The sequence below is a fragment of the Eulemur rufifrons genome, chromosome 16 (assembly GCF_041146395.1).
Source record: "Eulemur rufifrons isolate Redbay chromosome 16, OSU_ERuf_1, whole genome shotgun sequence".
Taxonomy (NCBI): Eukaryota; Metazoa; Chordata; class Mammalia; order Primates; family Lemuridae; genus Eulemur; species Eulemur rufifrons.
In genome coordinates this window covers 27,886,250-27,900,048 of record NC_090998.1, presented here as the reverse complement: position 1 = coordinate 27,900,048, position 13,799 = coordinate 27,886,250, and the positions used below count along the sequence as shown (strand labels likewise).

At 36.5% G+C, this 13,799-nt stretch overlaps 1 protein-coding gene across 2 annotated transcripts in view; it reads left to right on the top strand.

Annotated features, from left to right (window-relative positions):
- Positions 1-13,799, top strand: part of DENND5B (DENN domain containing 5B) — a 173,466-nt gene that overhangs the window by 15,286 nt on the left and 144,381 nt on the right. The gene's annotated exons all lie outside the window — the stretch shown is intronic.

Genomic DNA, 13,799 nt, shown 5'->3' with positions numbered 1-13,799 from the left:
AAATCTATATCAATTTTTTTCTTTTTGTTGTAGATGTGGACTAAAATAGCAAGAAGGAATTGTTTCCTCTGGGCAGATGAGACATGAATTGTTTTGGGGGTGGGTAGTGGATGGGCGTAACATACTCTTGTATAATTCCCTGACGTGGAAGTCCTCCCTTGTCCTAAGAATCAGCACCAACATATGAGTTGAGAATTCTCATGGAATTCCATGAGAGCGAGATGTTGACTTTAATGAGAAGAGTTAGAGCAGTAAGAATTTAGGGGTGGTTATAGGTTTAAAACTTGTCGATGATTCACTTTTAGGACAACCGTATTTTTTATTTTCTAGGTTAATTTGTCTTCACTTTAAGTTTAACCCTAACTTTTAAGGAAATTTAAATGGCTGGGGTAACAAGATAACAGATTGTTTAAAACTGTTTTCCATCTCCTGTCTCAAGTGTATTCTTTTTCTTAATAAATAAACTTTTGTCTGGATTTCAGAATATTCTGGCTAAGCTCCAGGGAAATGAGCTTTTGTACTTCATTTGTTTTGTGCCATTATTCATGAGAAAAATGACTGTGATTTCACAGTTTATTAAAACACAGGCCTTGGTACCACTGAGGTGATTATGCCAAAATAGATTATTTTGTTTGGTTCTCACTCCTGTCTGGCAGTGCTTATTTTTTCACTGGCAGCCGTAGGTACAATCTGATTTTAATTAAATACTTGAAAGCTGTTTGTAAAATTTTGTATATTCTTCACAGTGAAGGACTGACAGGCCTCATTTACTGTGAATTACTTGTAAACCATCTTGTCCCTGGTAGAAAGGCCCCATGGGGGTAGAATTAAAGTATTGGGTGTCTGAAGAGTGGAAGTTAGTAGGAAACAAAAAATTTAAAACCATACCTGTTATTCCAAAATCTACCCTCATCCCCTACCTTTTTTTTAAGATGAGGAATCGCTCTGACACCCAGGCTGGAGTGGAGTGACACGATTATAGTTCACGGCAGCATCCAATTCCTGGGCTCAAGTGATCCTGCCACAGGCTCGAGCCACCATGCCTGGTCATAATTCATTTTTACTGATTTCATTGATGCCTCTCTCACCCGCTCTCCCACTTGGAACACAAAACTTGTGGTTAGAGTACAAGAAATGGTACAGAGATATCTAGACAAATGTCCTGTAAACTCAAAGGTCCCACAGATTTAATTGCTCACTGGAGAAGTCATGGAGTCATTTTAAAGTTTCCTTCACAAATGTTGAGCCTACTTCCTGAAAGTTTAACAAAATTACATTCACTCTTCCCTAGAATGAAATCTCTTCTAAGCAGGAGTAAAAATTTAGCCTTTTCTGAATGTGGATATAAGATCATGAAGTAGAAATTACCTGTTGAATCATTATGGAGCAGAGACCTTAACATGAAATGTCTGTTGACATGTATGCATATTTAGTATTTATTTCTGTACTTTATTGAACTCTATTGAATAGGTCAGGTAACAGCTTTTATCTGAAAGTCAGTCTTTGAGGGACAACGGAAGCACTGGTATATGTGTGTGACAGAGAGATTGTTGTTTTGTTTCTTTTTCCAAATATGAGAGAAAGAAGTAACTTTAACTTCTTAAATTCCTTGCTCTTAAAAATAAATTATTTCATAATATTCAAATTTGCCTTGGGACTTAAAGGAAAGTGTAAATGGTTGCATTATGTTAGTAAATACAACTAAATAGTTTTTGAATGTCTCTGAAATAATGAGATACAGTTTTCTCTCAAGTGTGGGAACTATTTTGCACCCTGTTCCCCTGTTCCCCGACCTCTGCCCTTTCACCCTGCTGCTTTGTGACAAGATTATAGATAGGCCTTTGAGCTTTTCTCTAGTCTACTCAGGTTTCCTTACACAGCACATCAGGCTTTAAGCTTTCTTAAAAGATGTTCTTAGTCCTCATTAGTATAGTGGTAAGATAATAGTGGAATAAATAAATTAATAAACTAATTTAGAAATTTACTTTATTTAAAAAAAACAAAGAACAAACAAAAAAAAGATGTTCTCAGAATTGAACACCCAAATTTTATTGTGGGAATGAATTTTGTATATATTTTTTCTCTAAAAAGTCTTTTTTTTCTTCTTTAATATTTTCCTGTCCAAAATATCTATTTAATTATATTTCCATTAATAGTAACTAACTTTTTTTGTGTGTGTATGACTAAATACGTGTTTTTTTGGAATAAAATGTTTTGGAAATTTTTATAAAGTTGCTTACATAGGGAGAGGCTACCAATTAGAACTTTCTAGGATAAGGAAGCCCAAGAGAGATTCAACTATTCCCTATTCATTGTCTTTTTAAGTACGAGAAGTTAAAATCTGGATTCAGAGGGTGTCTGTCATACAAGAGCAGCAAATTGAATATTTTCAGAGAGAATCAGCACTTTAACCATCCTATAATGAATTAGGTAACACTTTTTAAACACCTTATCAGATCCTGAAATAGAGTAGGAATGAAAACAGGCACAAAGAAAAGGAGATGAATTCATTCAGTTTGACTTCTTGTTAGTAGCTCGTATAAGAGTTTTTTGGGAACGAGAGTAAAATTAGTGACAAAAATAAGGGTTTGAGGATTCTCTATGTACTTTATTGTTTTGCATCCTATCTTCAAGTTTATCCAGAAAACTTGAAGCATTTGCTCTGTTTCAGACATTTTAATGGGACTTTCTGAGGAAGGTCTGTTTTATACACTGTCAGAAAGATTTATAATAATGAAGCTTTAGGACTTTGGTTTACATGACACTTTTTTACTACTCACCAGGAATGAGGATAAATAAAATGATTGGTTTGAAATAATAAGACATTATAAGTGCTTAAAAAAAAAAACAAAACTGTGGCTTTTAAATTATCAAAGTAATATATGCCCAGTTTTTTAAAACTGGAGAATACAGGATTGTGTAAAGAAAATAAGAATCATCTGTTATTCCACAGGGGCAGAATTTAAAAAAAAACCAGAAGTTCTGATTTCTGGTGGTTAAATGAGCTGAGCAATAGTCTGAAAAACCCAGTAAGATTTTCGTTTTGGTTCAAGTCATTGCCACTTATTTAGTATGTGACATATGTAAAGACCTCAGTAGATAGTTGATTGAAACAGTGAATGGACTGGACAAGGTGGCTCAAGCCTGTAATTCCAGCATTTTGAGAGGCTGAGGCAAGAGGATCAATTGAGTCCAGGAGTTCAAAGTTGCAGTGAACTGTGATCACGCCACTGCATTCCAGCCTGGGTGACAGAGCAAGACCTCATTTTAAAAAAAGGTGTGTGTGTGTGGGTGGATTTTGGAATAACAGATGTGGTTTTAAATTTTTTGTTTCCTACTAACTTTTAGAGACCCTGTCTCAAAAAAAAAAAAAAAAAAGTGAATGGATAAATAAAATGGAGTTGTCTATTTCAGGTGTTTACTTTTAGAGATAGAAATTAAATTCTTAATACTTGCAACACTTTTTTTTTTTTTTTTGCCAAAATCCTATATCAGTAATTAAAATGAGATGGGAAAAGATTAGCTTTGAATCTCAGGAGTTTAATGCTAAAATAGTCTATTTAAAAATTTTTTTCTATTATGGAAAAGAAAAGGGAAATCACTAGTGACGTAAGATGGGAGGACAGGGGAAGCTAGTAAGCAGGAGAGGCAATCCTGGAACAAGATAAACTCCTAATCTCTATCTTACTGGGAATCTGATTTATTTGTTGTGCCATAGAAGAATGGAAATATATTTAGATGGTATAAGAAACCTCTGATGTCTTATAGATATCTCCCTGCAGGTTGCTGGGAGAGAATAATATTAATATTTTAGGGAGGCTGAATCTTGAAGTACCAGTAGACTTGACACTTGTCCCTCACAGCTCTCTTCCTGTCTCTCATGGTAAGGGCTATGTAAACATTTCAGGATCAGTGCTGGCAGTAGCTGCCGAGAATTCAGAGAATGCCTGCAGTTTCCCTTTTCATGCAGCAGAATAATAAGGCCAGGGACAATCTTTTGATTGTCTTGCTATGTTTTGGCTGTTGGTGCTTTTAAAATTTCCAGACCATGTTGCTCTGAGGAAGTTAAGATTTCTGACCGCCTCTGTAAATGACTTTCCTCCTGAAACATACTTACCATGAGTTTCAAATGTTTAAACCAAACAAACAAAGGACCTTAAGATACCAAAGAAAAGGAATATTTATCATAGTAATTAGAAAACTGAGGCAAAGACAGATGTGCATTTTTCATTTTCTTTAAACCTATCAATTTACTGAACATGAATGTGATTTTTGTTAGTAAGGGCAGTGCCTTCTAAACTTTTTTTGAGAAAATGAAACAAAACTTTTAGAAAAAAACATTTAGAAAAAAGCCTTATCTAGAGAGGTGGTATTTGCATTTTTTTTTTTTTTGGTGTTTTTAAATTATATTTTAGGGTGAGTAGAACTGAGGTGAATTTTAGTTGTTTCTAAAAAGTGCTGTGACTGACATTGGCTCTGTAAAAATTTTTTGGAGACTACAACACAGTCACAAAAGAATGTCAGGGGCAAACCATGGAGAAGAGGGGTCTATTTATGTCTAGATCTCTACTCCTACTTTTTGTTTCCAGAACCAGATGTATATATTACATATTTAAAAGAGGTATCTAGACTAGCCTGCTTTAAACATTTCACAGAGTGAGAGATGACGTGGGAAGAGGGGTTGAATCAGCTTTTGGACGATTTTTCTATCAGAGTGCTTGTGGTTATAGGTCAAAGAGGACCTAGGAAATTTGGTTGATTCACATAATATAAAAGAGTTTTTTGGGAGAGTGATGTGTTCAGGTGTAATTTGAACAGGGCTCCAGCTCCATTTCACTGCAGCTCTTAGGCTTTACCTTTACCCAGTGTTGACTTCTCCTTAGGGTGGCTTCCCTAATGGTGATGAAATGGCCTCAGGAGTTTAGGCTTCACATGCCTTCCCTGGAAGAGATTTAACTTTCCTCTTCCCCCTACACCTTGTCATGAAGCAAAAGTCTGAATCTCTCCTGTGGCCCATCCTTGAACAAATCAGTGTGGCAAAGTAAGATAGGATTAAACTGATTGCTTAGAGACTAGTTTGGAATAAAAACCACACAGCTGCTTCACAATGGAAGAGGGAGGGAAGTGGCTGCTGGGAAGCAATCCCAATACAGGTTGAGTAATCCCTTATCTGAAGTCATGGGGCCAGAAGTTTTTTGGATTTTAGATTTTTTTCAGATTTTGGAATAGTTGCATATACATATTGAAGTATCATGGGTATGGGGCCCAAGTCTAAAAATGAAATTCATTTGTTTTGTATCTACCTTGTTCATTACCTGGAGGTAATTTTATACAGTATTTTCAATAATTTTTTGCACCTGTCACATGAGATCAGATGTGGAATTTTCTACTTTTTGGGGTCATGTTGGTGCTCAAAAAATTTCAGATTTTGGACCATTTCATATTTTGGATTTTTGGATTAGGTATGCTCAACCTGTGTTCCCTACTCTAATTGAATGCTAGACTATGAAGAGGGCCTTTTCTTTGAAAGGCAGAAAAGAGCCCCTGAAAGGTTTTTAACAGGGGAATGGCACTCTGGATGAAAGGCATAGAATGAAATATTAAACGGGGAAGAGACTTCAAGTGGGAAACCAATTTGGAGTCTGTTCAATAAGACAAATTAGAGGGGAAGGGTCTCAATTAGAATAGTAGCAGTGAGAGTAAAGAAGGTGGGGATGGATAGGAGATAGGATAGACAAGTAAATTGAATTTGGTGACTTTATTGTATGTTGGATGTGTCAGCCTAAATAACAAACAGAGATAGCCTCTCTAAAGGACAATAATTTTTATTTAGGAATAGGGCATTGCAGTGGGAGTACGTGTACTATAGTAAAACTATATGCTCCTTAACATTTTGGAGTTTGTATAGCATATACCTATCAATAACCAGTTTGAATGTCTGCAAGTGCTTGCACTGGGTTCTAGCCATTCTTACGTAGCATGTTGTGGTCATCTCGTACTACTCTAGAATAATGTATTCCAATTAGCTAAATGGAAGAATCTGGTGTTGAACTACCTGCTGTTGATAATGTATGTATAGGGCTTACTGTGGAGCCAGGCAAGATGCAGTTGCACAATACGTATTAGCTTCATTATCATAATTGATTTGGATTAAACCTTAGACACTTTGATAAGGTTTAAGGGATTCCTGGAACTCTCCTTTAGACATTCAAAAACATTCTAGGTGTTCTAGGTGTTATTTCCTTTTCTTTTTTTTTTTTTTACTGACAGCTAATTTTATTCGTTATTTTAAAAACAGATAACACATTCATGTGGTACCAATTCTTGGAAGATACAAAAAGATTATGTTAAAAAACACATCTCGGCCAGGCGCGGTGGCTCATGCCTATAATCCTAGCACTCTGGGAGGCCGAGGCGGAAGGGTCGTTTGAGCTCAGGAGTTTGAGACCAGCCTGAGCAAGAGCGAGACCCCGTCTCTACTAAAAATAGAAAGAAATTATCTGGACAGTTAAAAATATATATAGAAAAAATTAGCCGGGCATGGTGGCTCATGCCTGTAGTCCCAGCTACTGGGGAGGTTGAGGCAGGAGGATTGCTTGAGCCCAGGAGTTTGAGGTTGCTGTGAGCTAGGCTGATGCCACGGCACTCTAGCCCGGGCAACAGAGCGAGACTCTGTCTCAAAAAAAAAAAAAAAAAAAAAAAAAAATATATATATATATATATATATATATATATGATCTCATCCCTCTCCCCAGCCATCTAGTTCTTTTCTCCAGAGACAGTCACTTTCTTATGTATGTTTTCAGAGGTAATCTCTGTGTTCTATGACATGTTTCTTATTAATCTTTGAGTATATACCTAACTTTGAACTTTGATATATTTCTCTTTTACTGTGTTATTACTTTTTAATCTCACGTGATTTAATAACAATAGTAAAGGTATTGTTTGAATTATGTACATATTACTTTATTTTATTTTTTAGAGATGAGGTCTTACTATGTTTAGGCTAGAGTATAATAGCTTTTCACAGGTGTGAGCATAGCCCACTCCAGCCTCAAACCCCTGGGCTCAAGCAATCCTGCTGCTTCAGCCTCCCAAGTAGCTGGGACTGCAGGCTCATGTCACCACATCTGGCTTTGAATTATATTTTTTATTGTTTATAAGTGAGTCAGATACAGTCCCTAGTTTGCAGTTGGCAGTCATGTTCAGAGATGTTAAGTGAATTGCCTAAATTTGCATTGCTAGTGGTAGAATTAGAACCAGAACACAGATTCTTCTGGGTCCAGATCCAGGGTCCTTTCACTACGGAGGACAGTTTCAGAGGAACTTAACCATTCTCATGTGTAAAGAGGTGTAAAAGAGTCCACCTCTTTAATCTGATAGAAAGGGCATTTTTACTTAAAAGGAACAATAATAAACCTAATACACATTAACCTACATTACATTCTAAATGAAAACAGGACTAACTTTGGGCCCTTTTACGCATGAGAATTGCAGATTTTGTTGGTTGCCCATCTGCTTTAGGAATAAATTATCTGCATGTAATTCACCAGAGGCATCCACATAAGCAAGATTGCATAATGGGACTCAACAATAAAAGTGTAAAAGGACTCAACAGATGTAATCCTTTCTTTTAATGGATACAATAGTTGAAAATCATCCACAATTATAACTTGCACATGTTGTATTAATAAAAGTTTTTCTTAGGCTGGGCATAGTGGCTCACACCTATAATCTTAGAACTTTGGTAAGCAAAGATGGGAGGATTACTTGAGGCCAGGAGTTCAAGACCTGTCTCTACAAAAAATAAAAAAATTAGCTGAGTGTGGTGGCTTATACCTGTAGTCCTATCTGCTAGGGAGGCTGAAATAGGAGGATTACTTGAGCCAGGAGTTTGAGGTTGCAGGGAGCTATGATGATGCCACTGCACTCTAGCCTGAGTGACAAAGGGAGACCCTGTCTCAAAAAAAAAAAAAAAAAAAAGTTTTCCTTTAAAGAAATACTTTATTTGCTAAAGCAGAAGACATTTTTTTATTTAATTAACCCCTTTTTTGCGTAAGATATATTTCTACAATGTGGCATCAACTTGACTTTATAGTGTCTCACTATGCTAAGTAGAAGTTTTGATGGATTATGGTAGGACATTATCCAGTATGGAGTATGTTTTTCTTTGTTTAGAAAAAATTTTTAAAATTCATTATTCTAGAAAATTTCAAACATGTACAAAAGAAGAGAGAATAGTATAGTGAATAACCATGTGCCCATCAACTAATTATCAATTCACTGCCAATATTACTTCATTTTCACCCTCCCCCTCCTTAGTCCACTATAGAATTGTATTGGAACAGATTAATATTATTTCATCCGTAATATTTTAGAATGTGTCTCTAAAGATAAGGATTCTTTTATACACACTGTTAAAAAATGTGTTTTGATTTTCTGTTTAATCATCAGACGCCAGTTGCAGTTGTCCCTTGGGATCTGCAGGGGATTGGTTTCAGAACCCTCCCTCAGATACCAAAATCCACAGATGTTCAAGTACCTTATATTAAATAGCATAGGGGCTGGGTACAGTGACTCATGTCTATAATCCTAGCACTTTGGGAGGGGGAGGTGGGAGGATTGCTTGAGACCAGGAGCTCAAGGCTGTAGTGAACTATGATTGGATACTGCATTCCAGCCTGGGCCTGGATGACACAGTGAGACCTTGTCTCTGAAAAAAGAAGAAACAAATCTTATGTATGCTTTAAAAAAAAATTTTTTTTTTTTCTTTGAGACAGAGTCTCATTCTGTTGCCCAGGCTAGAGTGCCATGGCATCAGCCTAGCTCACAGCAACCTCAAACTCCTGGGCTGAAGCAATCCTTCTGCCTCAGCCTCCCAAGTAGCTGGGACTACAGGCATGTGCCACCACGCCGGGCTAATTTTTTCTATATGTATTTTTAGCTGTCCAGATAATTTCTTTCTATTTTTAGTAGAGACGGGGTCTCGCTCTTGCTCAGGCTGGTCTCGGACTCCTGACCTCGAGCGATCCTCCCACCTCGGCCTCCCAGAGTGCTGGGATTACAGGCGTGAGCCACCGCACCTGGCCTAAAAATTTTTTTTTAATTTTTAAGTATTATAGGTACATAATATTTGTATATATTTATAGGGTACATGTGGTGTTTTAACGCAGGCATACAATGTGTATTAATCAAATCAGGGCAATTGGGGTATCCATCACCTCAGGCATTCATCATTACTTTGTGATAGCCACATTCCAATTTCATTCTTTTAGTTATTTTAAAGTATACTCTAACTTATTATTGGTTACAATCACTTTGTTGTGCTATCAAATATTGCTCATTCTATCTAACTATATTTTTGTACACATTAACCATCCCCGCTTTATTTCCCCCCTCCTGCTATCATTACCAGCCTCTGGTAACCATCATTCTACACTGTCTCCAGGAGATCAGTTAGCTCTCTTACATATGAGTGAGAACATGCAAGATTTGTCTTTCTGTGCTTAGTTTATCTCACTTAATATATATATAGTTCTCTAGTTCCATCCATGTTGTTTCAAATGTCAGGATCTCATTCTTTTTTGTGGTTATATAATATTCTGTTGTATATATGTACCACAATTTCTTTATCCATTCATCCATTTACAGACACTTAGGTTGATCCCAAATCTTGGCTATTGTGAATAGTGCTGCAATAAACACAGGAGTGCAGATATCTTTTTGATATAGTGATTTTCCTTCTTTTGGATATATGCCTAGCAGTGGGATTGCTGGGTCATGTGGTAGTTCTATTTTTAGTTTTTTGAGGAACTTCCATACTGTTCTCCATAGTGGTTGTACTAATTTACATTCCCACTAACAGTGTACAAGGGTTTCCCTTTCTCTATATCCTTGCCGGCATTCATTATTGCCTGTTTTTTTGATAAAAGCCATTTTAACTGGGGTGAGATGATATCTCATTGTAGTTTTGATTTGCATTTCTCTGATGACTAATGATGTTGAGCATTTTTTTCGTATACCTGTTGGCTATTTGTATGTCTTCTTTTGATAAATATCTATTCAGATCCTTTGCCCATTTTTTAATCGTATTATTGGCTTTTTTCCTATTGAGTTGTTGGAATGCCTTATATATTCCAGTTACTGATCCCTTGTCACATGGGTAGTTTGCAAATATTTTCTCCCATTCTGTGAGTTGTCTCTTCGCTTTGTTGATTGTTTCCTTTGCTATCCTGAAGGTTTTTAGCTTGATGTGATCCCATTTGTCCAATTTTGCTTTGGTTGCCTGTGCTTTGGGAATATTAAGAAGTCCTTGCACAGACGTTACACATGCTTTTAAGATTTTTAAGGTTGTATTGACATACACTTTTTGAGGAAGCAACCAGTTATTAAAAGTGTCAATGTTATTTCAGCTTTTAATTTAGAAATCCAGGACATTCTTTCTTTTAACACCTTTGTTATAAACAAGCCTGTCAATAAGACTACTTGATTGTATTAGTTAACAATTGCTTCAGAACAAATTACTCCAAAATTTAGCACTAAACAAGCATTATTATCTCACATAGTTTCTGAGGGTAGCTACCCAGAGTAGCTTAGCTGGGTAGTTCTAGCTCAGTGTCTCATGAAATTGCAGTCACTTCCTGCCTGACTTTGGCTGAAGAATCTGCTTCCAAGCTCACTTATGTGGCAGGTCTCAGTTCCTCACCACTTAGGCCTCTCCGTAGGCTGCTTGTATGTCCTAATGACGTGGCTGCTGGCTCACCCCAGAGCAAGTGATCTGAGAGAGAGAGAGAGAAAGGCGGAGAGTGCAGGGGGCTTATGACAGACACTGAAGTTTTTTATAACCTAATTTCAGAAGTAACATTTCATCATTTCTGCTTTATGCTTTTGGTCACCCAGACCAACCCTGGTATATAGTCAGAGGGAACCATGCAAGGTTGTGAATACCAGGAAGCAGGCATCATTGAAATTCATCTCGGAGGCTACCACACTGATTTTGGCAATGTTAAAGCTTTTAAGCCTCTGACTTATAATCTTCAGCAGTGGTTTTAAATATAGTATACCAAAGCTATAGTAGTGGGCAGGATTTTGATGCAATCTCTGTTGAAAGAAATAATGTGGATCTACTATCTTTAGAATTGCAGTATGACAGAGCTTGAGAGTATGGGTTCTGAAGCCAGACTGCCTTGGGAAAGCTACTCAAATTCTCTTTATCTAATAATAGTAGTACCTTACCTCCTCTTGGGATTGTTGTAAGGGTTAAATGCTTGTCAAATACTTAGAACAGTGCCTGGCATATAGTAAATGCTCAAATATTATTTTATTGTTAATAGAACATGAGAATACAAGTGAACTCAGTTGCTTTTGTATCTAAAATATAGGTTATAACTGCGGTCTCCAACCCCCAGACTGTGGCCCAGTACTGGTCTGTGACCTGTTAGGACATGGGCTGCGTATCATCGCCTGAGCTCCACATCTCCGACCCCGCAATACCCCTGTCCGTTGGTTGTCTTCCATGAAACTGGTCCCTGGTGCCAAAAAGGTTGGGGACCGCTGGGTAAGAATGTTGGAAAATGAGGCTAGGGAGGTAGGCAGGGACCAGTGTGTTCTGGGAAGAATGAATTGTCATCTGTCATTGCTAAGCTGAATTGATTTTTATTTATACTGTTGCTAACCCTTGGCAATTAGCATTTATTTTAAGCCACTTTGTTTAAAAAAGAATGGTTAGATTTTTATAGCACTTCCTTTGTCTGTTTTTGCTTCGGTAATAACACCTGTATTCTCATCCTTCCGAATCAGCTCTGCAGGGCACACAGGTGTTCTTTTCTTTTCTTTTAGAACGGTCCCACTTGAAAGAGAAGTAATGGTGGTATTGCTCTTCAAAAAGGAAAAAAGAATGAAAGAGGAGGGTGGTAGTAGAAGGGAACTGAAAAGTGCTTGATAAATTATGTAAGGAAGCATTTGGCTTTGGTCAGAAATTTAGTTGTTAGCCAGCTGCAGGCGAACCCATCTGGCACACTTTTTCATTATTCTTTTGAAATATTCATGGGCTCCAACAGTTCCTGCCTTGTTTCCATTAGATCCTCACATAGTCTCATCTCCCAGTAGCCTGTCTGGAGTTGCAGTGTGTTATTCTTGTTTTGTTTCCTTGTTGCTGAGGATGTAATCAATAAAGAGCAGGCACTCAAGGAAAAGTTTGGACACCCAAATTCTCTTGCAAAATAAGCTGTGGAGCAAATTAAATAATGCAGTTTTTGAGGAGAACAAACAATGGCTAAGGTAATCACTATAGTTTATTACGGTTTAATATACCTATAGTACTTTAAACAGCTCTAGAGGGGAAGGGCATGCCTCTAATCCTTGCTTGGGTGAGGCAAAGACATAGTATGTAACCAAAATGTTTGTACCCTCATAATATCCTGAAATTAAAAAAAGATAATAATATTTAAAAAAAAAGCTCTACATTATGAATCTCTTCTAATCATCAAACAGTACCTTTCATTTTCATTAAAGAAATTTTATTTTTGATTTAGAGAACATATGATTAAAAGTAAATTTACTTTTTTTATTTACAAAAGGCATTTGCATATTTCTTATTAATTTCTAAGAGATCTCTTGAAATCATTTAGGATGTATATCAAGAGAGATCATAAATAAATTCTTTTATTTTTAAAAATTAACTTCAGATCATTGATTCTAGGCTTACTATCTAGCATTGAAAAAAAGTTTCTGAAAATTGGCCTTATAAACTCCTTTCAAAGCTCATGAGACTCTTTTATACAGACTAGTAACTTGGGATTCACTTAGTTATTCCTACTTTTGTTTTAAGAAGAAACTTTGCCACTTTGCCTTCACAGTTAAAGTATGATCTTGCATTACTCCCTGTTTGGCATGGGAAGGGAACCTTCAGATTTTTTTTCAAAGGAGGTTAGCAGCTGGAGTTCATAATAACTGCTGAGATTTTACACAGTTGAGTGATGGATTTTAAAAACAGAGTGGAGTCAGTCTTTTGTTTTTTGTAGGTTAACATTTTGATGGCAGTGTTAAAAAATATGGGCTTTTTGTGTCACAAATTTATATGATATGGATTTTCATGTTTAATTTTCCTTTGGCTTTTCTTCTTTTAGCTTTGACTCTTTTATATGCTCTGGCTTTGCAAGATGAAGACACATTATGGCTTTATGGGGGTCAGTGCTTCCCAGAAACCTGGCTGCTTTTGATGGGTCAGTAGGACCCATTGGCTGCCTTTTAAACAAAGGATTTGTAGGCTTTGCAGGCTGTCCATCTGTCTCACAAAGCTTGGTGCATTTAATGTGCAAAAGGAAGTTTTATTTAGGGGCAGAAGGAAGCCTTTTCTGCATAAGTATTTAGAATTTGTAAAAACAAAAACAGTTTCTAGATAAATATTTAAAATGTTATTTCATTTTATATAAGTCGCCTGATTTTGTTCCCATGTGTTAGGAAGAAATGAGTTGGATAGATTTAGAAGTCTTGTTACTGAAGTAATTAAATTGAAGTTATTACAGAGCAGCTTTTTTATACTAGAAAGGAAGAGGCTGAAAATTAGTAATTAGTTTCTTTTATTATTGTATTCATTTTATTTTTCTTGTAAAACTTCTGTCATTGCACAGATCATATGGAACTACAAACCATTTATTTATTTAAAATTAAATTTGTCCGTTGGAGAGTAATTCTGTAGTATAAAATGTGTGCATCTTTACCTGTGGGTATTTGATTGCCATTTTTATTTGTCAGGTAGACTTTTGGGTAATAATGAGGTAGGGATGGCTAGGTGTATT